The following is a 9,465-nucleotide window of genomic DNA, read 5'->3' on the forward strand; positions in this document are numbered from 1 at the left end:
CCAATATATTATTAAATATATAATAGATAAACATGCAAAAAGCAAGTGTCATAATATTGCACACAAATATTAAAATGTGTATTTTCAATGTTTGTGCACGCATGGGAAAGTCTGGAAGGATATATAAGAAATTGTTAATAATGGTTATGTTTAGGTGAGGGGGGCATAAGAGAAAAGGAAACTTTTCTTTTTCCAACTTTTATATCCTTCTCATCTATTTGAAGTTTTTAAACAGGCATGTCCAGCACTTATTTTAATTTTTTTCTTTTTAATTCATCTGTATTTGTCACAGCCTTTTAAAGCAGAATGTGACTTGAGCACCATTTATCATTTTTAAAACCTGGCTTCCACTTTTTAGAAATAGTGACCCTGAAAATTCCTGGATCATACTCAGAATTTCCACGCTCCTCTTTTCTATAAAACAGACAAATCACAAATGCCTGCCCAAAGCTGGAAAAAAAAAATTGGAAAAAAGAGAAAGGAACAAAAGCCATGTTATCCAAAAGGGCCTGTTTTCCTACCATCCTCAAAAGCCCTTCTAGATTTTCCATTTATTGTAGAAGGTCCTGTCATCCATTTATTATTACGGGTTTCATGTGTCGAGGAAGCCTGACCTGGAGGTCAGTGGTGGTGGAGGTCCGGGCTGCGAGGTCTCCCTGTGCCCTTCCTTTTGACTGATACTCAGAGAAGGCTCCCTGGTACCCTGGGCCTCCAGGGGCCCCGGACACAGTGGGACTGAGGAACAGCACGTTCCCAGCTGACTTGATCTGAGACGACAGAGCCTGGACGATCTCTCGGTTTCCCTATGTGAGTCAGCACTGGCCCTCCGGTGTGGCCCGGATCCACATGCCTCAGAGCAGAATGTGATGATGGGGTTCTGATGCGCTGGTGAACTTGGTGCTGTGACCGATTCCAAAACAACTGTAGGCAGAGAAGACATCTTTACGTTAAACTTTGCATTTCAGGAATGTTCTCTGGTTAACTAGAGTCCACTTCGCTAGTCTTAGTGCGGTGATCATTTTGCAGCATATACAAGTATTGAACCATTACGTTGTGCACCTGAAATGAATGTTATACATCAGTTATACATTAAGAAAAACTAAAATGAAAGAAAAATGTCCTCTGCTTACTATTGAAATGATTATATTTCTGAGATGGTGGTTAATGTTTGCCTTTTCAGAGGATCTAAGATAATAAAAATGGTACAAGTGGTACACATTCTATAGTACTTATATAAGTAACATGTTACCTAGGGAATTTTCCAATCAACAGAAGGGCCAGTTGGTAAAGTGAGATGGTGGCACCGGGGATTCCCGGCCAGAAAGGGGCACCTGTGCCTTTGGAAAGTCTCCTCTTCTAGTTCCAACAACCTTCCTACCTGCTTCCCACTCTGTCCGCCTGCCTCCCACCCACTGGAGTGGAGTGAATGTGGGGGGATCCAAACTGATGTGGTGTTGGGGGAGGTAAGCCCCTCTCTCCAAATTTCTTCCCCTCCACGGAGCCCCTGGCTCAGGTGAAAACCACTGACAGAACAGCCTACAGTGGGGCTTGGCGTCCAGCCTCCTTCTCTCTCCCATTTAGTATCTCAAAAAGTACTTCTTTCCCCAGACACAGAGGGACCAGACTATGTTTCTAGATGTATGATGCTGGAGGGGAATTGGGGGTGACCATTTTCCCATCCTTTTGTCTCTCAGCAAGACCACATCTGCACCTGTGGTCTTCAGCTTGTACTTTGTGTAAGACTCATCAGCATAAATTTGGGAGTTTGAGATTAACAAATATTGGCCACTATATATAAAAATAAATTAAGAAAAAAACAAATTTCTTCTGTCTAACACAGGGAACTATATTCATTATCTTGTAATAATCTTTAATGAAAAAGAATATGAAAATGAATATATGTATGTATATGTATGGCTGGGACATTGTGCTGTACACTAGAAATTGACACAGTGTAACTGACTATACTTCAATTTTTAAAAATGCAGATTTTGGGGTGGGGAGGGTATAGCTCAATGGTAGAGCGAGGTCCTGTGTTCAATCCCCAATACCTCTATTTTTAAAATAAATTTTAAATAAATAAACCTAATTACCCCCACCAAAAAAACCAAAAGAATTAATTTAAGAAAATGCAGATTTCTGAGCACTTTTCTCAGAGATGCTGTTTCAATAGACATGGTAAGTGTCCAGAAGTTGCATTTTAAGCACACACTGCGGGGGATTCTGGACCACAGTTGGAGAAACAGTGCCCCAGGACAAAGGAGGTGCTTCAACTAAAAACAAAGCTAGTGAATGAATTAGGAAACTGATAAAATGACTGAAGAAGAAATTTAGGAGACTCTAAAGTAGTGATTTTTCCAATTTTTTCATCAAAGCATTTGCTCAAAGAATTGTATTTTGAAGCCTCATAGGTTAAGTAAATAACAGCAAACTCCTCTGGTTGTTGAAAACATCCCTGAGCCCTCTGTGTCCCATAGGCTGACAACCCCAGTTCCATCATGCCTGGGAAACCTCAGCAGCAGGGAGGATTGGTGAGAGTGAGTGAGACCCACTGATTAGGGGGAAGTGAGAAAGCCTTTCCATCTGTCAATGGACATTTAGATTGCTTCCATGTCTTGGCTATTGTAAATAGTGCTGCTATGAACATTGAGGGGCAGGTGTCTTTTTGAATTAGAATTTCTTCCAGATATACGCCCAGGAGTAGGACTGCTGGATCATTCTTTCTCCCTCTCTTTGTTTCCTTTACAACAGGCCCTAAACTGCTGATGGCTTCCAAGCCCATGTCCCCGGTCCCATCCTCCCTCTGGAACCCCAGACTCCTGCGTCTGACTATCTACTCCACAGCTCCATTTGGGAACCTAGTAAACATCCCAGACTTAGTTTATTGATTTTCTCAGCACACACTCCCCCCCCCCCACACACACACACACACCACCACCACCACCACAAAACCCCACCTTCCCTACCATGGTAAACACCACCACCGTTCACCTAACTGTCAAGCCACGAATCCAGGTTCATTTCTGTAGCAGAGATGCTGTCCTTTGTTTCACCAAATCCCACTTCATTTTTCTATTCCTGGACACACAGAAAGATGATTTTTTCTAGCTCCCCCTGCAGTCAAGGTGGGGTCATGGGCTATGGGTGGGAACTGCACTTGAGGGGCTTGCTTCTCTTGCCTGGACTCAGAGGTCCCAGGGACACTGTGCTGTGAATGGTATAGTGATGAGATGAAGGAGGCTCTGGGTCCCTGGGTCCCCAAATGAGCGTGTGGAGCAGAGTGCCCCTCCCCCTTCCACTTACCAACCAATGTTTAGAAACAGAATATGAGCTAGAAATGAATTTTTGTTGTGCTAAGCCACTGAGATTTGGGGCTAGCCCAGCCTTAGTTCTCCTACTAGGAGAGGCAAGAAAGGATTGTCCCCTGGCATCTTCGAGGCAACATGGCCCTGCCGACACCTTGATTTTGGACTTCCAGCCTTCAGACCTGGAAGAGAGTGCATTTCTGCTGTTTCCAGCCACCCAGTTTCTGGAGCTTTGTTACGAAAGACACAGGAAGCTGACAGCATGTGAATGCTTAGCTGGTCCTTGGCACAGAGAAACCACTCACTGAAAATTAGCCTTTGCAATTAGGGAAATGAAACATCTGTGCCAACCGTTTGATTTGCGTCCTCCTCACTTGCTGCCTTGTCCTGCCCAGCGTTTAACAAATTGCTTGTCCCTCAGTTCACCTTGGGTTACAGTTGTTGGATGTCCTGCTCTCCCAGCCTGTAAGCTCCAGGAGATGGGAACTAAGTCTTGTGCAGTTTTTATGTCTCTTACAGCCCCAGGCATTGCAAGAACAAAGACCTGAGCCCTTCCTGTGGGTTAGAAGTGGTGCCAGGTGTGGGAGTCATAAAAGGGTATCTGCCCTTGATAAGTAGGATGCTTTTGTGGCAAGAGGGTCGGACAGTTGTGTCACTAGGAGACTGTGATGTGCCGTAACAAAGACGAGTAAAGGGTGGGGTGAGGAGGGCTGACCCGCGCTCCCTGGGTGTGCAGGATGGACTTCACACAGGAGGGTACTTTTCAGCTGAGGCTTGAAATGTTACCAAGTCAGGTAGCAAGGAGAGGGTACAAACTAGAGCAGGGTTTCCAGGAATATGCAAAGACCAGATTGTGATGGCCTGGCAGGCAAAGCTAAGGAGTTGGAACTCTACACCTAGCAATAAGGGACAGTAATAACCTCTAATGAAAAAGAACATGAAAAAGTATATATATGTATAACTGAATCACTGTGCTGTACACTAGAGACTAACACAACATTGTAGATCAAATATACTTCAATTAAAAAAAGAAATAAAGAGCAGTCAGAAGTAAGTTTGTTTACATTTAAATAGATTACTTTTGGGCAAATGGCCAACTGCCATTCCTTGGAGGAAGCTTTCAGTGAAGCCTTAATGCGACAGGCATTGTTGTTGGCTGCTGGCTCACTGGGGGGCCATCCTGTCCTCCCCTGGGTCCTTAGGTCCCTCTGAAATCAGAGGGCAACTCCTGAATCTTTTTACAGGCTGTGTCACAGTGGTGCTGAGTCGTGGAGTCAGGGAGGGGGAGCTAAGAACTGAGGAGAGAGAAAGTTTCCAGGAAAGAAAAATGATGTGATTGGGAGCCAAGGCAGAAGAAGCAGAGAGGAGAGGAGAAAAAGAGGGCAAATGGAGGCAAAAGGGGTCCTGTTGCCTGGCTCTGTGAGCTTTGCAAAGCCTCGGACCTCAGGTGAAAAGCTGGGTAGGGAGACAGGAGTTCCTCCAGACCCTGGGCGTTCTGGGAAGCTGCAGGGGACAAGAAGGCAGCCTTCGAAGTCAGGCAGCAGACCAGAGCGAGGAGGAGACCGGGTCCTCCAGCTCAGGGGTGAAACAGAATTCCTGGCTTGGCCCATGACTCAGCAGGTATGAGGAGTCCCAAGGAGACCCTGAACACCCGGCCAGACCCCAGGCCGAGCCCACAGGGCAGCTCTGAGAGGGACCAGCGTCTCCAGGCAGATGAATTCATTTTGCAGAGTGTTTCCCAGGAATTACTGCCCTCCCTCTGTCTATATGCAGACTTCTCACTTGATATTTGCATAGCATAGTATTTTCTCCTCCTTAAATGCTTTTTTTCCTTGTAAATCAACTTTATTGAGGTATAATTGTAATTCAATAAAATGCACCTACTTCAAAATGTGCATCTTGATGAGTTCTGACAAGTTCGTACACCCAAGGAACCACCACGACAATCACAACACAGAACACGTGCATCACCCCAGAAGAATCCTCGGTTGCTTCCCGGGCAACCCTTCCACCCCCAGCTCCGGGCAACCGCGGATCTGCTTTTTGTCACAATGGATTATATTTGTCTTTTCTGAAATTTCATATAAATGAAATCATACAGTGCCTACTCTTTGGTGTGTGAGTCTTCTTTTCCTCAACGTAACGTTTCTGAGATCCGTCCGTGGCACTGTGTTTAGCAGTAGCTCTTCTGTTTTTATGGCTGATTGGCGTTTCATTGTGTGACTAGACCTCCGTTTGTTTATCTGTCCACCTATAGATGAAATTAGGGTTGTTTCCACTTGGGGGCTGTTATGAATTAAGCTTCTATGAACATTCATCTACACTTCTTTCTGTGGACATATGTTTTCATTTCTTGTGGGTAAATATGAGGAATGAGATATCTGAGTGTATCCTTTAAAGTGTATCTTGAGAGGAAACTGCCAAAGTGTTTCCCTCAGTGGGTGCACGGTTCCGCTTTCCCATCAGGAATATACGTGTGAGTTCCGTTGCTCTACGACCTGGCCAACTGGTTCCACACCCCCTGCCATTAGGCCAACTGAAGATGGAAAATAGTCTAAAAAATAATTCCAGAATGTTCCAAAAAGCAAAACTGGAATTTGCCATACTGGCAACTATTTACAGAGCATTTACATTGTATTAGGTTTTATAAGTCATCTAGAGATGATTTAAAGTATACGAGAGGATGTGTGTAGATTATATGCAAATACTACATCAATTTATAAAAGGGACTTGAGTATCTGTGGATTTTGGTACCCATGGAGGGTCCTGGAACCAATCCCCCAAAGATAACAAGGGACAACTGTGTAAGTCCTGTGACTTTGCTCTTCTTTTTTCCCAAACTGTTTTAGCTATTACAGATCTTCTGTGTTTCTATATGAACTTTAGAATCAACTTGTCAATTTATATATTTTTAAAGCCTGCTAGAATTTTTATGGAGACTGTATTGATTCTGTAGATCAATTTGGAAGGAACTAATGTTAAAACCAGTATCTTCCGGTGCAGAAACATAATATTTTGCTCTTGGCTCTCCTTCATTTATCTCAGAAACATTGTGTAGTTTTTGCTGTTCAGGTATTGTCCCTATTGTCCCTATTTTGCCAAATTTGTCCCTATTTCTTGATTTCTGATGCTACTATAAACAGTACTGTTTATTGTCATTTCAATTACCAATGGCTCCTTACTAGTTTAATCAAGGTTTTGGTAGGACATTCTGTGAAATGTATCCCATTTTTAAGTCAACAACAAAAGCTCTGCGCGAAGCGTGTATGCTATCCAGAAGGAGTCGTGAAGCTACTTAAAGAAATTCATGAAAAGCGTGTAAGGATGGAAACACTGGCTAAGAGATGGCTTCCTCTAAGAGCAAGTGCTCAAACAGCGGTTACCCAAGATCACAAAGGTGCCCTTTCGGGTGATTTAATCATTCCAGAGATCCAAATTCAGTCTGACTCTGTGGGAAGAGGGATTAAGGATGTTTGAACAGTAATTCACAAACCTGGGGGGAGAAGGAAGGAAGAAGTCCTGCCTTCAAGTAACTCCAAATCCCCTGGGCAGTTGCTCAGTATCACCATCTTAATGTTGCCTCCTGATTCCACGCTGACAACCCCTGTGATCGCGGGTCAAGTTATTGATGGGAGGATAGAGTATCACTCAGTGTGGAGGGGTGGAAAACAATTCTGAATGACAGGGAGTCATTTGGAATCTCCTGAAGAAAAGTCGCTCTGAACCTGTAATTCCTGCTGCAAAGCTATTGTTCCACAATCTGAAATGGCTAAGGAGGATGCCTCCGTCCCTCATGAAAATGGAAATGCCCCAGAGGTTATAGCCTCAATTAGTCATTATCCAACAGTTAACACGTGAATAACAAGTAATTTTGCCAGGAACCAGCACCTTGGAAATAGTCTGTAGTGTCCTGTCAGTAGGGTTTGAGGACTTTTGATGGGTGGAGCATGGCGTAAAAGTCTAGAGCGCCCATGCACTGTGGATAAAGTTCAGACTATACCCAATAAGGGAAGAGACAAAGGAAGACCAGTTGGGGAACTGAAAGCACACTGCCTCCTTCCCACTTGTAGAACCCAGGTAGTTGACTCACGGCTGCTTCCTGTTAGCTGGACCTTATGGCTGGACCCACCTACCAGTTAAAAAAACAGAGGAACATTCATGGAGATTATCTAACGATTCAGTTCCTCTGCATCTGCGGAACAAACTCCTGTCCATCCTTCTAAGCTCATCTCTGTAGCACTTCCTCTGGGAAACCCATTCTGAGTTACCCACATTAGTAGATACTCCTCTTTCTGCTCACACAGAACTTTATATATAACTCAGTTGTTGTACTTTCTAGGATAAATCATAGCTATTTTGTTTACCTGTCTTTCCCCAACTCTTCTAGGGGCAAGTTGCTTCAATGACTAATTTTTATCTCTGCCTCAGACTTTGCCTCTGAGCTTCATTCCTCTAAAATACAAGTGCCTTTTCTGATATCACCATCCAGGTCCAGCAAATGGACCTCAAACTCAAAATATCCATGGCTGAACTCACAACATCTCTTCTTTCTTCAGTGTGCACTCTCTCAGTGAATAGCTTCTCTGTTTCTTTGGTTGGGCGAGCCAGAAATGTGTAGTCATCCTGGACGCCCACATGCTGGTAATCATCCACGCCCACGTCAGTCTATGATTTTACTTCTTAAATATCTCTCAAATTTCATCATGTTCATCCATTCTCACTGTCATCACCCTGGATCAAGCTCGCAGCATCCTCTCTCCTGCACTCGTGCGATGTTCCATTACTGATCTCCCCACCTGCATTCTAGCCTGCCTCTAGCCCATTTTCCTCACCGTGGCCAGTGTGATCGCTGGAAAATGCAAACCCAGTCCGTCACTACGCTGCCTGTAACCCCTCAACGTCTTCCTGTACTCTTGGAGTGAAGACTCCAATCTCTGCAAATCCCTGTGTGGTCTCAGGATGCCACTGCCCCAGCCTCTTCTCAGTTTCTACATTTCAGCTGATTCTTTTTCTCTTTAACTCATTACTTCTTGAACTTCTCATCTTTAAATAATTCCAGACATAAAAAAGTTGCAAAAATAGTACAAAGGCTTTTCATATACTCTTCATTCACCTTCCCTAAAGAGAGAATTATGTTTTATTTGGTAGACTTTCTGAGGACCTAAGTCCAGGATACAGCCTCTCAGATAGCTCTGAGGGACTGTTCCAAACAGGTAAGGGAGGAGCCAGGATATATAGAAGTTTTTGGAAAAAAAAAAAAAAAAACTTCCAAAAACCAGGTCATCAAACATCAAAAGATTACTGCTAATTAAAGAAAAACCAGGCATTTTAAATTAATGAATTTAGTGCTTTTCTGTGTAGGGGAAGATGCAAGAGTCTGGACATGTTAAAATCATTCCCTTGATATGCACCCTAACTGTCTAGGGCCAGTATCCTCTTTTTCTCCATCCTGAGTTCCCTTCAGGGTGAACCACTGGGGATGGCTGTAGTGGCTGATGGCTTAATGGCCGCAACATCCTCTGTTTACTGAAATGGCAGGCGACATTCTTCATCCACCATATGCAACACTATTAACTAATCTATAGACCTTACTTGAATTTCGGTCGTTGGTTCTGGATCCAACGATCACTCCACATCGCATGTGGGTGCCAGGTCTTCTTAGGCTATGACCTGGAGCTGTTCCCCATTCTTCCTTGGTGGCTCTTGACCTTGACAATCTTGAAGAACATAGCCCAGGTTTGTTTGACATTTCCTCGTGTTTAAATTCAGGTTACACATACTTTGGCAAGAATATCACAGAGAGATGTTGCGTTCTTCTCAGTGTATCGTATCAGGAGGTACGTGATACTCACGTCTCATTACTGGCCATGTTAACTTTGAGTCACTGGTTAAGTTGGTGTCTGCCAAGTTTCTCCATCATAAAGTTACTCCTTATTAGGGGGATGGAGACAAGAGAGATTCTGAATTTATATAACTACGATGTTTCTCATCATCTTTTTACCTAACAATTTTATCACCAGTTGGTGATTCTTGCATGCAGTAATTATTACTGTAGTGTTTTCGAATGTTGATTTTCTATGTCCATTATCCTTTTTGTATTTATTAATTAGAATTCTACTCTAAGGAATAGCTTTTCTTCTCATTCATTTATTTATTAAAC

This window comes from Camelus ferus, chromosome 35 (assembly GCF_009834535.1).
Source record: "Camelus ferus isolate YT-003-E chromosome 35, BCGSAC_Cfer_1.0, whole genome shotgun sequence".
Lineage (NCBI taxonomy): Eukaryota > Metazoa > Chordata > Mammalia > Artiodactyla > Camelidae > Camelus > Camelus ferus.